Raw genomic sequence first — 21,566 nt, 5'->3', positions numbered from 1 at the left:
TTTCTGTAGATTAAGAATTTGTGGTGCCTACAGCGCAGATTTGTACCGAAAAAAATATATAGGGCTTTGAATGGAGCATGGCACAATGATTTTTGGGCCAAAAACGTATGTTAGTACATCTTGATAATAGCTGATATCTCTTAAGCCAATTGAAAGATATTCATCAAACTTGGTCTACTTTCCCACTATAAGTTGTCAAAGAACTGGCAAGACAATTTAGGTCTTGAGGTCAAAGGTCAAGGTTACAAGGGGTCACACAAATAACTCACATGCAGTATTTGGTTCATATCTCCAAAGCAGACTGTTGGATCTTCATTAACTCTAGTACATTTATTGTCTATACAAGTTAGATGAACTTAGGGACTCAGGGCCATGGGGTCAAAGGTTAAGGTCAGTTTTATCCCCTGACATACAAGGTTATAGACGGTGGAGACATGCTAATCAACATGCCATGTTCAATTCAATTACTGTAAATATAGTGATTTCTTTTTTTTATGTTGCACAGCATAGACTTGGTTGTTTTTGACATGGGGAGTCCCTATCTACAGCACAATGAGTTTAATACCCCTTCTTTGTATATAAGAATCAAGAATCTGATTGCAATTACTAGGCAAATGTGCTTAGCAGTTACATACAGTAACAGTTAAATACGTCCACTAGCATAGTCATGACCTGACCAATATCTCTTTCAATATTGCCCTTGCAGTCCTTTCCACAGTACAAGCAGTGCTACTTCCAGCTGTAAATTATAGCTTTCTGTGCTGTTGTGACTTTCCATACGTTAGTATGACTGTTAACTGTGGCCCTTGCTATTTTTCCCTTCGTGGACAAGGTGTTGTCCACTTTCTCCTGGTAATTTCTGTGACCCTGAAGACAGCATTGTCTTCCAGTTTTGATGTTAGTAATGTGGCATGTCTGTTATTTGCAATGGATGATGAGACAGCACTTGAAGAGGAACCTGGCATATGCGCAGATCTTTGTGCCAGATCTGCCAATGTGGAGGTGAGCTGTCATCTTGTAGCACTGGCTTGCAAAAGCTGATTTACTAAAGCATTGCTATAGGCAACAACACATTTTTAAAGGGGTGGTTCAGGATTTTGGACATAGGACCTCATTTCCAAGTTAGCATGTGTGATATTTATCAGTGGAGACCGTTTTCAACACGTTTGATCCAGTCCTTATAGTTGCAGAGTTCATCAGTATGTGTCAGCCTGCCACTAAAAACAGTCTTACCCACTCCACAGTACACCCAGGCAAATACATTATAACGGCAGACAAATAAATTATAACGGCAGACTCAATGTAAATGTCTGTATTGATCATTTTATTTCTAACATTATTCTATGCATTTCAATGATCGCATAACATTTTAAGGGACTAGTTTTTTAGCAGCGGTTAGTAGTACTGCGTCGAAAAGTAAACAGACAAGCGCACTCCAATCAGGATACTGTCGTGGAAAATGTCTACCCTGGAAATCCAGAGTTCTCGCGAGAGCACAATGGAATGAGCAATGATGCACGTTACTTCTACCCCTTGCATCCCGGGGAGCCAATCAAATCGGCGTATCTGATATATGCGGGCCAGAGGCGAGCTAAATTGATGACGACAACGCTGCAACGTTGGAGGTCAGTAAACATTGGTCATAGTGTTATCCAATTGTGTCGAAGTCCGGAATCATTCAGAGTAAACATTGGTCTAGTGTTATCCAATTGCTTGCAGTGAGATTTTCAAATGCATGCTTGGTGCCGCCGCTCGAGTTGGGCCATTACATTGTTCGTGGCCAGACCCTTAATCTTTTGAGATTACCAGGGTCTGGATTTTCCAGGCTAGAAAATGTCCACTTCCAAACCAATTGTCCAATTAACAATTACCACATGACTATTTAGTAATTTAGCACTCTGGAACAAGGCGTCCGAAGGAGACAATGTAGATAGAAGATTTTCCGAAGACTGTTGATCTTTATTCACCGTATTGCAATGATAGTACAGCCCAACCAAAGTCCAGACCAACCATCAAAGCAATAGGGAGGAGATGTCATCAGCTGGGGCCCCCGACAAGATCTCCCCTACGGATGGCTATACACTATATTTTATACTCCTCAGCCCTTGAGAAGTGCCACCCTCTCACGCCATCTCCATCAACACCCTTCACCCATTAGTATCAAGCAGGGTCGCTTACATTGGTGGAAACCATCTTCCAATCATGCATCCTATGTAATGCATAGATAACATATGTAAAATAGTGTAACCCTAAGTTTTTCTGGTTCCTTCCAGTTTGGTGAAATAAGGCTTTCTTATCTTATTCTCTTCCTAGCTGGACAGGCCCTAACTCATAAGGCACAGTGGCCTCCTCATCCCTGTCCTGCCCAGTCCTCACCAGCTTGATAACACCCCCTCTCCCTCAACACCCTTCACCAATCAGTACCAAGCAGGGTCGCTTACATTGGTGGAAACCATCTTCCCATCATGCATAAAACTATATGCAAACCTATGTAATGCATAGGTAACATATGTAAAATAGTGTAACCGTAAGTTTTTCTGTTTCCTTCCAGTTTGGTGAAATAAGGCCTTCTTATCTTATTCTTTTCCTAGCTAGACAGGCACAGTGGCCTCCTCATCCCTGTCCTGTCCAGTCCTCACCAGCTTGATAACACCCCCTCTCCCTTAACCATATAAGGAGGAGATCCTCTCATCCTGGTACCCCCAGTACTTTTCCACTCACCCCACTCCGCTGACAGTCGGTCTGGCCTACACAAGATACAATGACCTCACACTGCTCACAGCAAATGCAGTGGCATTAAGACTTATGACACTCATGACTACATTCTTCTAAAACATGAAAACCCATGCAATAGTATAAACCCTTATGAAACCCATGATTACATCCCTTCACATCCTGAAAACCCACCATAATAGTACAATCCTAGGTAATATCAGTCCACTGCTGCCGTTGCTTATATGCCTACTACCAACTTCAGGGAACAAAGTATAACTATTGCAATGCGATGCAAGGGTAGTTTTTATTTCTAACACTATTCTATCAAGATAGACATTTACATCGATTGTCTGGCGTTTTGACTCTGAAGAACACGCATGGGCGTCGAAACGTTAGTCAGTTTGCACAAATAAAAACACGTTAAAGCATTGAGTGCTCCGTTCCTGCTCCTTGGCTCCTGTTAGACCTTGGATCTCCCTTTTTGACTTCTGCGTCCTGTTCCGTGAGCACCAACCAGGCTGAAGCGCAAGTGACCCCCTTCTACTGTCTGGCGTTATAATTTAAGTTGAAGGAAATAGCTCTAGATGACAATGTTTATCAGAAGTTTGACAGAAATGGTTTGGATTTAATCTACAACTTCTGCTATTCAGCTTGTCTAAATGAACTACAATGTTGTTATTGATGTACTGAATGTTATGTAATAGTACTTTGTTTTTACTCCAATATCATTTATGAACTAAAACAGTTATTTTAAAACAGGTATTCACACAGATGTTTGCATTTTTAAAACAGCAAATTATTTAGATTTCCCCTGATTTCAGAGAGGCTATTACTACAATACTAAAATAAGATGTGGAGGTTGAAACAACTGTTTTTATACAGAAAATATAGTTTGTTTTGCTTTAATGAATGTCTTAATCTTTTTTAATGTCAATTCAGATAGTTGATTCTATGCCTCAGCCAGCTATAGCCTCATGACCTTTAACCTCTACCTGTGACCCCATGATCTTTAATGCCTTATCAGTTAATTTAGGCTTAATTAACTGTGTTGGGTTTAATGAGGATCCTTCAATCTGCTTGAGAGGTATAAAACAAACATTGCATGTCAAGTATGACCTCACGTGACCTTGACCTTTGACCCCAAGACATTAAACACCTACTAATTTTAATAAAGAACTTATGGTGAGTAAGTACACCAAGTTTGGTAAAGATCCTTTTACCAGTATGGGAGATATCAGCTAATATCTATATGTTATAATATATACGCTTTTGGCCCAATAATCATTATACCATGGTCCATTCAAAGCTGTATATCTTTTTTCTGGTACAAATCTGCGCTGTAGGCACCTGAAATTCTTAATCTACATGAAATTACGGTTCGATTGATACCAAATATCCTTTTGCTGTATTTACTTCCACCTTCAACCCTATTTCGCTCAGACTACTAGGGTTATTAAAAAAAACAGTGCATGATAGGGTGATCTGATCACAACATTCATTTTTTACACCTCTCTTTTTGAGGCAAACACTTATGCATCTAGTCTCTCTTACTGATATCTCATATTCACATACGCAGGGCAAATATTGTGGTTACCATATTTGGTCCTTAGTTTAAAATAAATTCCAGAGATTTGGTTGCCTCTGTTTTAGGTATGAGGGTTGTGTTCTGCTTTGGTCGACCAGTAAGAGCTAAAAGCCAGAAACCCTCCCTATGTTGGGTTAGCTATTCTTGCTAACTTCCACCAAACCTGCCACATTGGGAGTGCACCCTGGAAATGCACACACATTATGATTGGGAGGCACATATATATGCCTCATTACCCATTATAAGACTCTTGATTGTTTGGTACCACCAGAATGGGTGGAAATGTACCTGCAGATGACAAGGCCCAAGAGAGTTCAGGAGACATTTTTTAGAGACATCTATTTTAGTGTTAGCAATCAGAACGTAAAGACAGCTAGCTTACATTCTAAAAAAAGTATAGCCTACAGCAGCCTTGAGGGTATAGTCTCTCTTAGACACTCTAGCCTCCCAGCCAAGTTTGAATTAGGGCAGAGAGAAAGTGAACACTGCATCCTTGGCTTCCAGAGTAGTGGCAGTTTTAGCACTTTTCCTTATATTCTACCAACGGTGAGAGCATTTTTAGAAAGTAACAGCGAAGCCTCTGAGAGATTTGTCTCTTACCCTATCCCAGAAATAATGTGATACTGAAATAGCATATTAATGGCAACATAGCTTCATCCAAGTCCTGTTCCTGAATAGCCAATGTCTATTTTAAACTGACTGTACACCTACTCCTAATTAATGAGTAACTTTTAATTAAATAAAGTAATAAGTGGCCAATGGCTCACTTTTTTAATACCAGAAAGTGGTACTTCAACCACTTTGCCTGCATGAGCAGTTTGGAAGCTATTTCTTCATTACAAGGCTTCTGTATAACACTGAGTAGTTGTCTGATAAAGATAAATTCTGTAGCATAATGCTTGGTAAGGGGTCGGTAATATAGCCTATCATATCATTATATTATCATATAATTAGTATATTATATTTCACCTTTATATTGTAATTCACATCAGAGATCAGTTCAGAGCTCAATATATTCTTTGATATATCATTCTTTGATATGGCCCATTAAATCGGTCCTAGATGACTAAGCTCTGTAAATAAGCTTCTAGATAGATAGATAGATAGATAGATACTTTATTGATCCCCAGGGGAAATTCAAGTACTTCTGAACCAGGTGTGGCATGAGTAGCAGTGGCTGTCCAGAAAGGGTGTGTTGACTAATGTAATACATGTAAGCTAATCGAAACACTCTCTCTGCACTGTGTGGGTGAGCCGTGGCATGTGAAATAGTATAACAGACGGCACTAGACACTAGCAAGCTAGATACACAGCTATGCTAGTCACTTGTCCTTCAGAACTGTCCTTCCGTTAAAGAGTGCTACACACTGTTGTTTTTAGTGTTTTTAGCAAGTTAAATAATGAAACCATCAAAGATCTGATCAATCTGATTGGCCGATGCGGACAACATTAACTCGTTCGATTCACTCATCTACATCTCTGTGGCCTACCTCCAATACAAAATGAATGGAACGCAAAACTTCACTTGCATGTAATTTAGTAATAAAGAGTGTAGTGTAAGTAGTAAAGAGGATCATTCCATGTCCAAATGAGAGAGACAGCAACATCCGTATGGGGGGGGGGGGCTCCTATTTATAGGGGACCTGGCATGGCCAGCCTCCAAGCACCAGAACCGGACACTGCCACTGATGGAGGCCGTCCAGAGCAGCTCTAGCAGGACACAGCAGGTGGGTGGGGGTGATGGTGGTGGTATTGATAGTAATGGGGGGGGGGGGGGTGGCCTTGTTAAAAGCAGCAGCAGCAGTAGCACCTTTTCTGCCAGGAAGAGAAGGGGGGGGTTAGAAACCAAGCTAACCGGAACCTTTCAAAACCCAGCATGCAGAACACGGTTAAGTTCAACCTCATCCACATAAATGCATGGCTGCCTCGCCACCTTATCATATCAGAGATCCAGTAAATGAGGCTAGATAGCTACTCTCTTGCCTTGCTATCTACCTCATGCCTTCTGTAATCTCCTTCAAGAGTAAATATGGCATTAGAATTCTTATTCCCGGCAGATATAAAATATGGTGGATGGATATTCTCTCGCTGGCTAAAAATAGCAGGAGGCTGCGGGGCAGCAATATCTGGTGTCATTATGTTCTCTTTCCCTCCCTCTCTTTCTCTCTCTCACTCTCTCTCTCCAGGGAAGGTGTCACTGTACCAGAGCATATGGAATGCATTACTCAGGTCCCTGCGTTACACACACCAAATGGCCCTGGTGTCAGTGGACGGGCCTTGGCGCTGTTTGACTTGTAATTCTGTTCCCAAAAGTGTCGTTGTGAAGTCAGCTCATTCAGGTGTCCCGAGGCTGTGTTTGGTTCTGTCCTGGGCGAATCAGGTGCCAGCGTGTCATCCCCTCAAGGGTGTGTGAGGGGTGACTGGACCCTGACACACTAGTTTCAGTACCACATCTGAAATATTTACTATGCAGGGCAGGCTGCTAAATACTGAAGTCAATGTTTATTTGTTTGTTTACTATAGATCTGAACACCACCGTACAAACAAAACGGACAGACCAACCTTGGGATGCTCTCTACCTCACCTGACTCCACTCTAAGAATGGCTTCAGTCGTGCCTGCGGTGATTGGAGTTATCAGTGCAAAGGACAGTTTGTTTACTCCGCAAAATGACAATTGAAATATACAATGTCTCCAGCGTCTCTGAACTGTGTGGAAAAAATCAATTAAAGGAAACAGTTCTGAGCTTGTTAAGCCTGACAGAAAAAAAAACACTGCAGCTGGTTTTTAATGTTCAAAATAGAAACACAATGCGAGAGAATCAGTCCTGTTTAGAATATAGAATATAGACTATATCTTTATTGTCATTGTACAAGTACAACGGAATTTGAAAGTGCATGTCTTTCATCTGTGCAAAAGAGAGTTCAATAAAATAACTATTGAAATAAAATAATAACCCTTTAAAATGAATATACATTATAAACTAAAAACTAAAATCAACTAAAAGGGAAAAAAGGAAAACGTGCAACCACACACACACACACACACACACACACACACATATACACACACACACACACACACAGACAGTACATTCCAAATTTTGCGGCATTCTCATTTCATATGTAAAATCAACTTTTAGCAGCATTTAGTGCTGTACTGCACAGGGGTACTGGTTCTGGGAAACAATTTTTTTTTGTTTGTTTGTCCGTGTTTTTATTGCTCTGTAATGTCCGCCTGAGGGCATTAGTTCAAACAGGTAGTGACCAGGGTATGCAAGAACCCAAGCAGGAGTGAGATGAGTGTCCAGGAGCCTGGAAGGTGCATTACAAATACAGTAGTGTTTTGGGGTCCAAAATGGACACGAACAAGCAAAAAACAAAAGAGTTAACTTTTTGTGTAGCTCCGTAAAGAAAAACAGTAATATGATCACTCCGGGCGGCAGTGATGCAGCACATCTAATGGGTGTTTTTAAGTGTCTCTTTCACCTCTCAAGTCAAAGCACTTGGGAGCCACAACACACTGTATGTGACACAAGAGCACAAGTATTCTTCTCCATGCTTGTGCGTTGCCTGGAAACTAAGTGTCTGTGTGTGTCTGTGTGTGTGTGTGTGTGTGTGTGTGTGTGTGTGTGTGTGAGAGAGAGAAAGAGAGAGAGAGAGAGCGTGCATACTTTTCTGTATATGTCTGTGTGTGTATGTGTGCATATAACAGACCTCTGTATAAAGAATGGAAACTGTATACAGTCCCTTTCTCAGGCAGCTGTTATATCAGCCGGGGAGAGAAAGTCACCTGACTCTGCTTTCTCTGTGGGGATCTGGGCTGCTAACCAAAGGACAAGGCTGTGTCTGACCAGCACCGTTTCCCTCTTATTTACACTGCCCACACCTCACCATTACAGCTGGCCTGGAGACAGACTCCATACTAAAGACGAGAACCTTTTATTCATCATTACTTGTGTTTGTCTACTGCTTTATATTAGATTCGCTTTGGTTCCGTATCTTCTTTCAGTACAGTTAAGGCGTGTTTTTGTTCCGTTCAGCACGATTAGAAGAGATCACTTTTCACCAGTACTTGGGTAAATTTGATTGTTCACCAAGTAAAGCTTCAAGGGGAAAAACAAAATAGCTAGAGGTCTTCTCAGAGGTCCTCTCAAAAGAGCAGGCGTTTGAATACAGCTGCACAGAGTCAGAATCTCCAAATTTCACAGTGTAGTGTCACCACAGGGAGGATCTCCAGTGGAACTGTGTGAATAACCTTGCAGTGATGGCAGACATGTTTGGGGCTCTGAAGAATAGTGGCCTCCTAGTCCACTATGGGGTTCGGGCAGTTTGTATTACACTCCAATGGAAAATAGAAAATAGACGTTTGTGAGAGAAAGAGATGGCCAAACGAAGAAGAGAAAAGTGAGTGAGTGAGTAAGAGAGCGAGTGAGAGAGAGAGAGAGTGAGAGTCCTCTCTGAGCAAGCGTGCATGTGATGTGAATAAATCACAGTGGTCGCTATGTGCTGATTATGTGTGTTGCACAGTGCAGGCCACTCTCTCTCTCTCTCCCTCCTTCTCTCACTCCCTCTCCCTCTGTCTCATTCCCTTCCTCTCTCTCTCTCCCTCTCTTCCTCCACCTCCCTGCTCAAAAAAGCTGTAATCAGTGTCACTGGTTTCCTGCGCCTGGGGAGAAAATGGTGATTTCCACCATGTTGGCTCTCCACAACCCCGGGCTTTTGTCTGTGAACCCGGCTATTAGCGTGCCTACTGTGGCCGGCCGCCCCGCTCGCCAGCAGCCAGGGGCTGGGAACGGCCGCCGCGCATGCAGAGGGAACAAACCAAGACTGTACTCATGCAGATGAGATGGGGAGACAGCGACAAAGACAAAGGTGGAGAGAGAGAAGAGGGGAGGCCAAGAGGAGAGAAGGGGGGATGGAAAACAACTAAAAAGAGTGAGAGAGAGACGGTTAAGACGGTTAAAGCAAGAGAGAGAGAGAGAATAAGCCAGATGAGGAGAATCAACAAAACATATAATAATATATTATATATATATATAATATATAATAATAAACAAGGAGAATCAACAAAACTGAGACAGCAGGATGCAAAGAGAAGACATAAGGGAAGCGACAGCAGGAGAAAAAGATAGATATAGAGAGAATGAAAGAGGAAGAGAGAGAAAGATAGAAGGGAAACAGGAGGAGGGTAATAATGGAGCAGGCTGAAATTGCGCACGTCTCTTGTGCAGGCCACAGTTGTGGGCGAGCAGCCAGGTGTTGGGGACAATGAGAGTTGTGTCCCAGTCAAAGCCACTCTCCAACTCGCCTCTCCGCTCTGCTGTTCCACTGCCCAGTCAGAGCACTCACACACACTCACACTTGCACACACACACACACACACACTCTCTAACATGCTGTTTCTCAAAGTCGAGCATGCTTCCTTGATAGAATGATTCCATGCGAGTCTACTTTGGAACAGACTAGCTAGTGTGGACGTGCACGTCACCACGGTTACACCAGAGTGCTTCCGCTTTAAACTGCACACTTCTGTTTCAGTAGGTGCGCTGCACCAATGCATGTCAACGCAGAGGATTGTGGGTATTTTTGTTCACCTGAGGATCCACAGATGCATCCTTGAAAATTCTCAGAATGAACGGAGTATTCTTGACATTGGAACCGTGCTCGGCGGAGTTCCATGACGTGGCGTCCTTGAAAAGGCGGCCGTTGAGTATGCTTCCTTGCCTATGGGAAACGGCTACACACACACGCACACTGACACAGACTCTCACACAGTGCAGAAAGTCCATCTCTACACACATTCCCTCTGCAGCACAGGCTTGGTGCTCTCCTTCCTTCCTGTTTGGAGGAGCTAGCTGGCTCCAGATGTCCAGAGCTGCTCTGAAATCTTCTGGCCTACTTCTGCCCTCCCCCATGAGCTCTGCTCGTACTCCTGTTCCACAGTTTGGTATTCTACCGGCCTCGACCTGTTGCTGAGATATTTTTCTCTTCTGCTGGAGGGTGATTTTTTCCCCCCTTGAGAATTTCTATTTGGTATAATTCTTTTTTTTCTTTATAAATCACATACCTTCTGTGGCACAGGTGGAGAAGTGGAGAGGGAGGTTGTTGAGATTCTGTATCTAACGCACATACTGTGAGACAGTTTCCACACTAAAAATATTTACTGATAGAGTGAGAAACAGTCCCGTGGTGGTGGTGTGTGTGTTTGTGTGTGTGTGTGTGTGTGTGGGGGGGCAGCTCCTTTTCTCTCCTCCTGGGAGAGTGTGAAAGTGGTTTAGGGTCAGAAAGTAGTTCAGAATTGTGGTTTGGTGTTCCTCCGCCTCCTCCTTCTCCTCCTCCTCTGGTTCTTTTCTCTCGTGCTCAAGCTGTGTAGGTTGTGTTTACTCCCTCCCTCCCTCTCTCTCTATCGCTCCCTCTCTCCCTCCTGGTCGGAGCTGGCGGGCACTGGTGCTGACGTCGGCAGCGGCGGCCGTGCAGCGGGACCCTAAATCACACGAGCTCTTAATGAAAAACCCACCAGCACCCAAGATGGACATGTCGTGCAATCCCCCCCCCCCCCCCCCCCCCCCACACACACACACTCACTCACTCGCTCAAAGCCTCTCACACGGATACACAGAGAGATGCACACACACACACACACATATGCACACACAGGGTAGACACGTGCACCTTTATACCCACACACATTCACACGTACACACGCTCTCTCACACACACGCATATGCAGTAGCCTATTAGCACACACTCACCCACCAACTGACAAATAATTTCCCCCTGAACCATCTAAAATAATCTCTACCTCGAGCATGTAAACATTCAAACCGACACAGACACAAACACATGCACATCTAGAGCTGTGACACAGTCAGTCACGAAAGTACACACACACACGCGCACAGCCGCACACCCGTAAACACAAACAAACAGCCAGATGTAAACACACGCAGGCAGCCAACAGTAGCACTTCTCTGTCATGGCAGATGAATCCCAGGCTTGCACCTCCGTTTGGGTCGATTGAGAGGCAGGGCAGAAAAGTCACATCGTTTATTTGTCGAGTGCTGTGTGTGGCAGCAGGAGGAGAACTACAGTAGTCACAAAGACACACAATCACTCACAAAAACACTCACAAACCCAAACACACGCAAACAAACTCATATCCTCGCAAACCACCACCACCACCTCAATGATGAGCTGTTCCATATACACTCAAACACATTAAACAACAAAAGGTAACAGTCTAGGACTGTGGAAGCACTGCCCAGTGTTTTTATGCTATCTCTTTACAGGGTTTATTGAGCTAAGAGGGATCACAGCCTCTGTGCTCTTCCTTAGCCGTAACAGAAGACCTGACGCACACTTCCCCACTCTCACACCACTCTGGAGGCCGCCCTGGGAAATAAAAACCTTCTAATGAATAACCCCCCTGCAGTGGATGGGGGAGGCTGTCTTTCCACCAGAAGCTGTAGGTTGGTGTGTGTGCGTGAGACAGCTTAGATTGGCCTGACCGCAAGGAAGTACTGAGAGTCCTTGGAGAGTTGACCCTCGTCCTGAGACTGGTCAGCCATAATGAGAGTCCCACTGGGGAGCACACAGGGAAGATGGTGGGGCGCCTGAGAGTGCTGACTAGCCTCTGGTGAATATACATTTACATTTATTAATTCGCTTCTATCCAAAGCGACTCATGTCAATTCTATTACAAGGGCCATTGTCCCTGGAGCAACTTGGGGTTAAGTGCCTTGCTCAAGGGCACAACAGTGGAATTGAACCCAAAACTTTTTAGGCTGTTACATGCTAACCCCGTACCTTAACTACACTACCACCACCCCCATATACACAAAGAATAAAAGCATCTTGTAAGTGTAACAGGTTAAATCTTATATTTATTTAATAATAATATAATTGCACAAGAGATCTAGTTAATGTAGTTAATGTCATATATGTGTACTCTTATTCTTTTATTTCAATGGTACACTGGTGAGAGTCTCTGGTAGCCACTCCTCTCCCCCCTTGTCTTAGCCCCCTGCCCCCCTCCTCTTTCCTGTTTAATATCTGTATGGAGAGGTAGCTTGTGCTTGCAGCCTCATAAGCAATCTAATAAATATTCATATTAAATATTGTCATCGATAAGATTGCTTTACCTTATATGGTCTGTATTCAGTTTATGCACATTATTTTTGGGTTATTCCGTTTAGCCACATGCCAGAATTAGCCTTGCACTACACAGTAGCTTAATGTTATTTACATAGCTGAATTAGCATAACTAGCACTAACAGTAGCCTATAGTTTGCTATGTGAACTGTTTCAGGAGTTGGCAGGAGGCTACTAGTAAACTCACCCTGTTTGTACTGGTGAGCTTGTGTGCAGGTGTGTTATGTTTTTATTCTTTACTTTAAATGCATTTTTGCATTCTTCACCTGTTTAATATCTGAATGGAGAGAGGAACTGACAGAAGGCTATAGTGAACTCACCCTGGCTGTACTGGTCAGCTGCACTGATGGTGAGTTCAGAGTCATTGAGAGCAGAGAGAATTCACTGGCAGACATTATGCGTAGCCAGAGACAGACCTAAGGAACTGCATGAAGACTTTAGGAGCCTTTTTTTAATGAGCTTTTTGCGACTGTCGTTCAATTTAACTGCACATTTTTATCTGCTTCACTCCCACTAATTGTTTTTGGATAGCTTTGTCTCCATTCCTCTCTCTCTCTCTCTCTTACTATGTGAATAGTTTGTGAATAGCTTCTCGGTACAAAACAGCCCCTCCACCCTTCTGTGAGGGGGGGGGGGGCATCTTTTAACCCTCCTCAAAACCACACACTTAGCTGTGAGACACGAGTGCAATCCCTTCTGATGGAGTTATGCAACGCCACACACCCACATTTACGCGGCTACTTCTCTGGCCTTCCTCTCCCACTCAAATCTGCCTCGGGAGTAGCCAGTGGCTCCCTCCCTCTCTGTCTCTCTCCCTCCTCTCACACACACTTGACACGGCCCAGCAGTCAAGCCCGACCGGGCCCCAAACACATGGAACACCTCCAGACATGGAGCGTCAGCGGGGTGGTGAAACCACACCTGAGACCACACAGGAAACTTTTTTTTTTATTACCATGAGCTATATGCTAAGTGAAGACGTCTGGCTAGCTATATATTAGCATACATGGATAGCACTGGTTTGTTTGAAGAGTGTAGGTATATTTGCTGTGATCAATCTAGCTCTAATTTTTGATTGATTTAACAGGAGTGCCAACGTTCCTGGTTGGCTTGGCAGCAGTATGACTGTAGGGTAGAACAGAGTGGAGCAGCAAGCACCAAATCACCTAAAAAAAAATCATTATTGTCGCTACATGGCTGGTCTTGTTTTATTGCTTTATTGTGTTGTCAGCTCTGGCAACATCTACACATTTCACCAGTGATTTGGTGTCGTTTCTTAAACGCAACCTGTCAGTTGACATGCTACTCTGTTGTCCACTGGAATAAGGTAACATTAAGCAGAAATTTGGTTAAATCTGGCAGAAAACTCACCCACTAACTGAACTTGGTGGTTAGTTTTAGTTACAAATAAAAAAGCTCCCAAATACACATTTCAATTTTTCCATTATTGTCTGAACAAATCTTTCACAATATAACTTTTAAACTCAACAAGGTGATATTTTGAGTCCTTGTCCCTGAACCCCTGAACAACCTATGTAACATGTCTGATTTTGGTACTTAAACCAAGATTTTACAGACACTAACTAACAGCACTGTAAGTCTCAAAACAGATGTTTATGTTATCATCTGTCACATTGTTTCATAATGACGGCCATGTTAGCAAGATCCTCCAGTGGTACCTTCATTAAAATTCTTTCCAGTTCCAGGTCGCGAGTCAACAAGTACACCATCATCGCCCAGCATGCCTCTTTCACAGGCAAACTTGAAATTCTGCAGAGCCATGTGGTCGTGGGTTGGGCTCCGGATCCAGGCCAAACAGAGCAATATTGGCCTAATATGGCAGAGTGCTTGACCCCTTTCTTCTCACCAAAGTTACTGGTTAGTTATATGAACAGGGTAAGTAAATCTTCCAAAAACTCCTGAAGACCCAGCTCTTTAGAGAGTACCTCCTCTCCTAGTACTACAAACAACTGGACATGCTTAACCTAGCACTTAGCACTAGACTATCCCCCTTTAGAACTGTCACTTGGTTCTATGTGCGTATACTTATTACTGCACTAACATGTCATTCTCACCAGGCCCGTATTAAGACAATGTGGTGCCCCTGGGCACTATACCACATATCATTATTTATCTAGCTTTTATGATTAGCTTTGTTGAGAATTTATGGAATTTATGGATATTGGCTTTATGGTCTTGTGGGGTGCATACGGCACCCTACTGCCAGTGGTTGGTTGTGTGAGAGTTTGCGCTCCTCTTCTTCCACTTCATCCTTATTGGATACCTTTGTGGTTGGCTGTCCTGTAATTGGTGACTCTCTGTCTAGTCTTTGAAAGTAGTGTACTCTTTGCCTTTGGAAGTACTATTTGGTTGCTGCTTGGATTTGGTGAAATTCAGGGGAGGGGTGTAATAGAGTTAGAAATGTAGTTTAGTGTTTGTATGTGATTTTCGCTGAGCAGCTTTATTGATATTGGTGTTTTGGAGCCCCCTTTGGAGAAACGCTATACTGCAGTTCTGCTGCGTTTTGTCCTTGTATTGTTGCCATAGCCGATCAGAAGCGGTATGCTTTGCATTGGGTAGGTTGACTGTATAAAGCACTCCCCACTTTTGTAACTTTGAAATTTTGTTTAAGTTGAAAACTTTGATATACCACCTGTATTATGTTACTTTACATGTATTTTTAAGATTTGGGTGCAATTCTAGCGACTTAGAGAACGTTTATTAATGTTTTCATTATGACCACGAGTTCATACACTGAGTCTAACGTGACTAGCTAGCTGTAAACTCCGCTAGCAACTTTCCATGCATTCAGTGTAGTTAAGCAGTTTAGCTTAGTGTGCATGGAAAGTGCAATTCAGTCTAGCAGGAAATTAATGTACATTTAGTTTAGCATTATGTTTATGCATTACCTCCGTATGGTCTACGTCTGTGAGTGTTTAGTGAGTCTCAGAATATTAATAAACTGTCGTTCTGTGCACCTGAACATTCCATGTCTCCCTTGCTAGTAGGGCTGACAGTGATGGTATAGGAATGATGCATGTAATATAGCCCATTCAACTACTTGTTGTTTTGTTTTAACTTTTCCTAAAAGAATAAATGTGATAAGCCAGTTTTGGTCTCAGTCCCTTCACCGTCTGACTATAGGTATATATTACTAATATATTAATAAAGCTTAACCAACTTTATTATAAGGGTCCCCCATACTGATAGTTATATATTACTAATATATTAATTAAGCTTAACCAACTTTATTATAAGGGGCTCCACACTGATAGCTATATACTACTAATATATTAATTAAGCTTAACCAACTTTATTATAAGGGTCCCCCATACTGATAGTAATATATTACTAATATATTAATTAAGCTTAGCCAACTTTATTGCAAGCGGTTCCGGCGCTGACAACAGTGGCAACATGTCAAGGTAGCTCCATGTTTTTTTCTTGAATTTCCCCTTGGGGATCAATAAAGTATCTATCTATCTATTGTAAGGGTCTTATGGGGAGTGGTTCATATTGGGATAGGCAGAAGCACAGTTTAATAACAATTAGTTAAATAATAATATGTCATTAACTTTTCTACAGTAGTTTGCAATTAAACATTTAAATGATGTAAGATATAACTGTTCATTAGTAATCACATATTAATGCAATATTAGTTAATAGATTTGCTAAAGCATTAACATACAGTTTTTATGCAAACAACTAATATTTAATTAATGATGAAAAAACTATTAACTTGTACCAAATAAGATATGTTAGTAACAATTAACAAAGGGTTAGGTAATTACTATGCTATTTATTATGGAGTGTTACCCAGCACTCAATACAAAATGTCAAAATCAATAGGCCTACACATCAGTACATCAGCCCAGCATTTTCATTATGCAAACTTATCCAACTACATACATGTAGGCTAGGCATAGCAGTGAGCACTATATCAAAATGTCTCAATTTAAAATGTCTGTCAATTCAAAAAGCCCAAATCAATACACATCAGTGTAGGCCTACACATCAGGCCAGCAGCCCAAAAAAAAAAAAAAAACACAAGACATTCCCATTATGCAGAATAGGGGAACTTCATCAGCACAGCTGATCAGCCATCTCCCCCGCTAGCGTTACCGTCTCCAAGGTTAGCTTCAGCTTCAGCTTCATCAGCACAGAAGCGCTGCTAGTGACCGCAATTCCTTCTGATGTTCTCACAAAAAAACTTTCTATCCCTGCAACATTTTGAATCGTGGCTAAACGTCTAGAATCCTTGTTTTTCTTCAACTTTCTTTTAGCACATCCACTCAATTGATGTCGGTTAATTTTGGATGAATTTTCTGTAGCAGTTAAAAGACGACACATTTGCACGTAGGCCTACTTGTGGACCAGCTCAACCATGACAGATTGGGGAGGGGGAGTGATAGTGTAGCCTAATCATGTAGCCTAATCTTGATTTATTTATCATTTATCATCATTGTGACATCAGTGTTCACAAAACGAATAATGTATGGTCTTTCAACAATTTCAAGTGAATAATATAACAATTTATGAAAAATATTTTTAAAGCATGTGTCATGTGGTGCCCCCCCCCATGGTTGGGGCCCCTGGGCACAGGCCCACTGGCCCTTATGGATAATCCGGCCCTGATTCTCACACAGTACCTTGATTGTTTTTTACTTTTTTTTTTGTAAATGATTTTGGATAAAAACGTCAGCTAATGTAAATGTGTAAATAGAGACTTCACCAGGGGGCCTAACATTGGACAGGGGCTCTGGAACATACTACGGAGTATTGAGATGTGGTGTATAGACCTTTACACTTGAAATGTGGTGTATAATATCCAATGTTTAACACTCTGTAAAGCGCCATGAGACATGTGCAATGTTTTGGCGCTCTATAAGTGATATTAAATTGAAATTGAAATTCAATGTCTATTTCTAGCATCCTCAATTTCTAGCATCTACACACAAGTGTAGCAATTAAGATATATTGTATTGTGCTGCCTGGACCAAAACATGTGTTTATTTTTCACATCATCACCACCAGAGTAAACACATCAGCGCTGGGCGGACAGGCTCTTCATGAGAGTAAAGTGGAGGCTTGAAATGCTGTTTTGTGCTTTATGCAAATGTTAAACAGTGAGTCATCCTGCAATCTGGACCCAAGCCTGACTTGCGTGGGATTCTGGGTACTCGAGCCACCTTCGTTCACTTGCTGCCTTATTACAGTGAAGGCCCTGGGGGAGGCGAAGCGGACACTTCTGTCCAATGCGTGTGCACACACACACACACACACAAACACACACACACACACACACACACACACACACTCTTTTAAATTATTGAAATGGTCTGCATCTTAAAGGATTCACAGTTTTTTCTTTCTTATTGCTCAGGTTTTTGATGTAATATATCCAGTGCACTGAGGCGCGACCCACAATATGAATCCTCTCGGGTTTGTAATAGAGAGGATCAGGGGTAAGAGGAGGTGAGACGTGTGGAGTGAGGTGGAGAAGTGTGGGGTGGGGAGTGTTTTCACAGCCAGCCTTCCAGGAATGAAGCCGCAATGGAGGCTGGTGTTTAGCCAGCAAGGCTTTAAAGGTTCTGAAAACTACAGTGCTACATTTTGGGGGCTTGATTTTAAAGACGGTGAGATGTGTGGCTCAAGATGGGGAGATGGGGGGGGGGGGAGTGTCTTCACAACCTGCCTTGCAGGAATGAAGTAGTGATGTAGTGAGAGAGGCTGTTTTTTAGCCAGCAAGTGGTTTAGCCACCGAAGTGGTGGGTCTGAGAAGAAGCCTGGTTGTCTTCCCATTCCCAGACCTGACCGGTTTTTCAAGAGTTTGTTGGAGAAGGTCTCTTACAACCAGAGGGCATCTCTCCACAGCCTTGTCTAATCATGTTCTAAGCTGAAAAGTTAGTGCATGAAAAGCACCTCCAAGAGCCTCCAAGAGCCTCTAAATCTAAAAACAAAATGATAAATCACAGGGAACAGGCTGTTTAAAGGGCCACCAGGCAATGTTTTTGTGTTAATTAGTCATCTTCGTAAGTCGGTATATGGTTAAATGACTCATTACCGGGAGAAGACTCTCTCGCCCGCCCCTACTGCCTGTAGGAAGAATATCCCGCTTGCAAGTTCGGTGTATCCTACATCTCTCGAGGTCTGGCCATCTCTATTTTCTGCACTAGCTTATGTGGCATTAGAAGGATATAAGCAGAACAGGACTCTTTTGAAATAGATCAAGGCCTATGTTTATGAAGCATCAGGCTGGTTATAATGATTTAGGATCAGGCCCCTCAGTGATAACACCCAAATAATTTACACAGGGCTGTTACCAGTTCAGCTCTCCTGGTCTAAGGACAATAACTCAACGCTCATGACAAACGATTTCATCCCGTACACTGACTTCCTTGCACAACATCATAACAGCCTGAAATGTCAGAGTAGCTCTTGAAAGGCATGCAGATATTTCCTTGAGGTGGAAAAATAATACAGCAGGCCAATTCAAACAGTCCAACCCCCTCAACACTTCCCTGCCTCTCCGAAGCACCAATAGCGGTTACTATGGCGCTGGCAGGGGAACTTGCCGTGAGAAACAAGTAAGTGTCACCCTCCTCCTGTTCCGTGGTCCCTCCGTTGCAGATCGGCCATTGTGCTGGGGGCTGACAGGCGAGTGAGCGTGGCATGGCGTGACGTGACGTGACATTTGCTTATTCACTTCAGTGAGATGCAGGAGCAGCGATGATGATGATGATGAGACTGTCTTGCTGGCCCACTGCCTACTCGCCTAGCGAGGGTGGATGGCTGTGAGGAGCCGGGGGGTTAGTTGGGATTCCAGGGGTGTCCAGCTCTGTAGAGAATCTCTGGAGAATGGCTCTGATAGAGTTCACTATAGAGAGCCTACAATTCTACATGCCTACCCTGCTGTCGTATCATGAGCCAGCGTGCTACTGTATATCTATGGAGGGGGGGGGGGGGGGGGGGTGTTGGTTGGTGAGAGAGTGCATGCTTCAGACGGCTTCTGATATGGCTGACCACCCACTTCAACAACCCCCCCCCCCAAACATAAAGCTCCATAAAGTCATTAATCAAATCATAGTGAGAGAGAGAGAATTTGCCATCTTGGGTGGTACCTCTTAGTGGATTAGCTAGAGAGGCATGTGTACTGTGGGTTGATCCCATTGGTGAGGAGTGGAGGAGGGGATGAGAGCCTGGAGCCAGGCTAGCGTAACAACACTGCAGCTCACACTGCTGTCTTCCTGTTTTTGGCACGCTTTCAGCTCTTCTCTAGGTGCACGTGAGAATGTGTGTGTGTGTGTGCGTGTGTGTGTTAAGGAGAGAGAGAGAGAGAGAGAGATAAGAGGAGCAAAAATACAAAGCAACCATGAATAATGGTAGTAGGTTGAACAGTACACCCCCTCGCTGTTTCCAAAACACAGTCTATCCTCCTATCCTCCTGACAAGCACAGAGAGAGAGTCCTTCCTAAAACATGTTTCTGTTGTCTGCTGGTTTGACCTCAGTGTTGAATGCCTCAGGCCAAGCGTTGAATTACAGTGGACAGGACATTCTACATGCACAGCTTTGCCCTTAAAAAGGCTCCACTGAGGTTACCAAGGTGTGACACCTTCACCACTAACCCACTCGCACTTGAATATGAAAAAGAACATCAACAGATGGAAACACTCAGACGAAGCAGAGCTTATATATTTCAGCTGCTTGTGGGCAAAACAAGTGTCTCTGTGCATTGCACTGACACTTCATGTCATATGGCTCACTGCAGACATATAGGGCTTAAATCTGGTTGTGGCATGAGATATTGGATTCTAGTTAAGTACCCTTTTAAGGACATCTCACTGGATCAGTCCTCTCATTTCCTTTGGCCCCAGCAGCCAAAATCATCAGCTAGTTAATAAAACATGCACAGACCCCAGTGATTTTGACCATGATGAAGACTGATGAAATAAAGACGTATTGTAGGCACAGAAATTAGCCGTTTAAAAATAGAGGCTGTTGCACAGAACTGACATCATCGCACGACTTGTCCTGTGAAGGACACTGCGAACAGACGCCAACAGTCTATCAAAAAACACAAATATTACTCTGACTGTCTAGCACTGGACGAGTGTTCCTTGTTTGGTGCTAAAACACATTGTTTTCCCTCTCAAAGCAGACAGAAGCTTTTAGCCATGTCTAATTAAGACACCCCAAGGGGCGGTGGGCCACTCTGCTTGGCACAAACACAACGTGGATGCAAAAGGAAGTGTGTTGGCGAGTTAACTCATCTGTGAAGTCACTTCTCCCCCAGATGTCATTGCTCAATCAACTTAATCAGAGGCTAAAAATATCCTGCTTGAATGCTGCCATTAAATGCTTTTTGCCAAGATGCTTGACATTTACCAAACACCTTGTCTGCTCATTTACACAGCCAACTCCACCTGTTTTAGCAGCCAAGAGAAAAGGGGGAAAAGAGCCCAGAAGGCTGTATCACTCACTAAGGGCCATGACCAGTGCACAGCGACACTCACTCACTCACCTCACCCCTCACCCCTCCCCCCCCCCCCCCAGCCCACTCATCAAATCCCAGGCCTCGTCGTGACATCCCAACTGAAACCAGAACCGCTCGAGTGAATCCAAAACAGATTAGGCAGCAGAGAACGGCGTTAATCCCTGAAAGACATCCCCATGACCATTTGCTCCCACATCCTCACTGCTGAGCCCTGCACAAGGACACCTCCACCATTAGCCAGAGACAAATGAGCCCTAGCAGGCAGTCACAATGTGCCACTCCAGATCAGCCACTTGCTTTTACTCCTGCATTATGAGGAGTGCATGAGTGCTTTACTATAGCGAGGGGAAAAAACACTCAATCAAATAAAGTAAACATATAGACATTACTTATGTTTCCCCTTTAGACAAAAACAAAAAAACAAATGAATGAGAGGCCAGTGTGTTCACTGTGTCATTTGTAAACACTAATGGGAGCTTCATGAACAAGTACCCATTACTGGGCTTTAGCTCTTCCCACGATTTTGCATTTTGTATCATTTTTCCTAGAAGTTTGGTTTAAAAAGGTAATTTTTGAGAAAAATGGCACATCACTGCAGAGAGGTGAAGAGCAGCTGCTA

Source organism: Alosa pseudoharengus, unplaced genomic scaffold, assembly GCF_046254945.1.
Source record: "Alosa pseudoharengus isolate Yale_2024_CS ecotype anadromous, Long Island Sound unplaced genomic scaffold, YU_APseudo_1.1 YU_APseudo_1.1_scf_4, whole genome shotgun sequence".
Taxonomy (NCBI): Eukaryota; Metazoa; Chordata; class Actinopteri; order Clupeiformes; family Clupeidae; genus Alosa; species Alosa pseudoharengus.
The sequence above is the reverse complement of the archived record's forward strand: the minus strand, read 5'-3'. Positions refer to the sequence as shown.